This window comes from Syngnathus scovelli, unplaced genomic scaffold (genome assembly GCF_024217435.2).
Source record: "Syngnathus scovelli strain Florida unplaced genomic scaffold, RoL_Ssco_1.2 HiC_scaffold_24, whole genome shotgun sequence".
NCBI lineage: Eukaryota > Metazoa > Chordata > Actinopteri > Syngnathiformes > Syngnathidae > Syngnathus > Syngnathus scovelli.
In genome coordinates this window covers 57,501-60,000 of record NW_026061333.1, presented here as the reverse complement: position 1 = coordinate 60,000, position 2,500 = coordinate 57,501, and the positions used below count along the sequence as shown (strand labels likewise).

The following is a 2,500-nucleotide window of genomic DNA, read 5'->3' as shown; positions in this document are numbered from 1 at the left end:
GCCGCGACCACCTCCGCGGTGCTTATAAACAGCCGATCCGCTCGGCGGGGGCTATTTTCGGCCACTTGGCTCGTGCGCACGGCCTCCCGGATGTGCCGGGCGGGTGCGCGAGCTCGCCGGCCGCTGGAAGTCGAATGAGGCGCCGCGACCACCTCCGCGGTGCTTATAAACAGCCGATCCGCTCGGCGGGGGCTATTTTCGGCCACTTGGCTCGTGCGCACGGCCTCCCGGATGTGCCGGGCGGGTGCGCGAGCTCGCCGGCCGCTGGAAGTCGAATGAGGCGCCGCGACCACCTCCGCGGTGCTTATAAACAGCCGATCCGCTCGGCGGGGGCTATTTTCGGCCACTTGGCTCGTGCGCACGGCCTCCCGGATGTGCCGGGCGGGTGCGCGAGCTCGCCGGCCGCTGGAAGTCGAATGAGGCGCCGCGACCACCTCCGCGGTGCTTATAAACAGCCGATCCGCTCGGCGGGGGCTATTTTCGGCCACTTGGCTCGTGCGCACGGCCTCCCGGATGTGCCGGGCGGGTGCGCGAGCTCGCCGGCCGCTGGAAGTCGAATGAGGCGCCGCGACCACCTCCGCGGTGCTTATAAACAGCCGATCCGCTCGGCGGGGGCTATTTTCGGCCACTTGGCTCGTGCGCACGGCCTCCCGGATGTGCCGGGCGGGTGCGCGAGCTCGCCGGCCGCTGGAAGTCGAATGAGGCGCCCGACCACCTCCGCGGTGCTTATAAACAGCCGATCCGCTCGGCGGGGGCTATTTTCGGCCACTTGGCTCGTGCGCACGGCCTCCCGGATGTGCCGGGCGGGTGCGCGAGCTCGCCGGCCGCTGGAAGTCGAATGAGGCGCCGCGACCACCTCCGCGGTGCTTATAAACAGCCGATCCGCTCGGCGGGGGCTATTTTCGGCCACTTGGCTCGTGCGCACGGCCTCCCGGATGTGCCGGGCGGGTGCGCGAGCTCGCCGGCGGCTGGAAGTCCAATGAGGCGCCGCGATCTCCTCCGCGGTGCTTATAAAGTGCCGATCCGCTCGGCTTGGAGCTATTTCCGGCCTCCCGTTGGTGCCGGGCGGCGTGCGCGAGCTCGCCGGCCGCGATCTCCTCCGCGGTGCTTATAAACAGCAGCATGCGCACGGCCTCCCAGAATTTGAACACATTTCGTCAATAAATTTCGCATATTGAATTTTGAAGTTTAATATAATGCAACAATTGAGCTCGACTTATACAAAGGATATATCATAAAATCGTAAATTTTCGTCGAATTTTAGGGGGTCGACTTATACACCGAGTCGACCTGTACACCGGCAAATACGGTAAATACGATTAAATAAAATGATACGACTGGCATAAAAACAAATATAAACCACATAAAAATAAAAGTCACCATTACGTTGAGTTATTGGGAGCACCGAGCTTGTTTCTCAGAAACGAGCCGGTCCCATCCAGGCGTAATCGGAGACAATGAAACCCGAAGTGGTTAAGGTTTGTTTTTTAATGCAGGATGCTTGGTCTCCATGTGCCGAAGCAGTTTTGAAGGCTTCATTGGCTCGCTCGCTAGTTTCAGGGGCGATTGTGTCTATAAAATGCAAAATGTTGGGTCACCTCACGGCTTACGGCCATACTACCCTGAGAACGCCCGATCTCGTCCGATCTCGGAAGCTAAGTAGGGTCGGGCCTGGTTAGTACTTGGATGGGAGACCGCCTGGGAATATCAGGTGCTGTAAGCTTTTTCTTTTTCTTATGTGCACTTCAATCGTTTAAGAAGCTATTTTTTACAACACCCATCACGAATGGCATCCGGAAACAGCAAGCCTAATTTAAACTCCGACATTGAAACTATAACACGAGTTTGAAAGCTATATTATGTGGTGACATCCACAGCATTGTAGTTAAATTTTTTACCGCTAGAGAGCAGACTATGTACAGTGAGCATGGCTCCCTGTGAACTCAAAGCAGCAGGCTTGACTTGTAAAAGAACCCAACACAACACTTCCATGAAGTAATTGTACTAAGTTCATTTTGTTTTTCCTTATTTAATCACTTCACTGGTTTCTTTTATATCAAACAAATTGTTTTAGGTTATTCACCTGACATGTTGATCCATCAGCTGATAAAGACGCGTCACCATCACATCTGTGACACTCTGATGAAGGCGGAAGAAACCGCCGAAACATGTCAGGTGAATAACCTAAAACAATTTGTTTGATATAAAAGAAACCAGTGAAGTGACTTCCATGAAGTGTTTTTAAACTTTTCAAGGCATTTATTTTGATTCAGCAAAATGCAGGTCGCAACGGCAAATTCGTGCTACCGCATAAAAAGCTGTCAATAACTTTTCATGATAGCCATGTTTCCAGAAAACACCAAAAGCCTTGGAAGAAAGCCTGTTTCGGCCCTGGTTGTAAAAAAAACAAAAAAAAAACAAAAGGGAAGGGTGACCGTCCGGGAATACCAGGTGCTGAAAGCCTTTTTTTTTTTTTTTTCCCACGTCAATTGTGAAAGGA

At 53.5% G+C, this 2,500-nt stretch overlaps 1 non-coding gene across 1 annotated transcript; it reads left to right on the top strand.

Annotated features, from left to right (window-relative positions):
* The first annotated feature begins 1,604 nt into the window (after positions 1-1,604).
* On the top strand, positions 1,605-1,723 carry LOC125992964 (5S ribosomal RNA). The gene has a single exon (XR_007489899.1). It is a non-coding gene; the product is annotated as a 5S ribosomal RNA (ribosomal RNA).
* Positions 1,724-2,500: the final 777 nt, after the last annotated feature.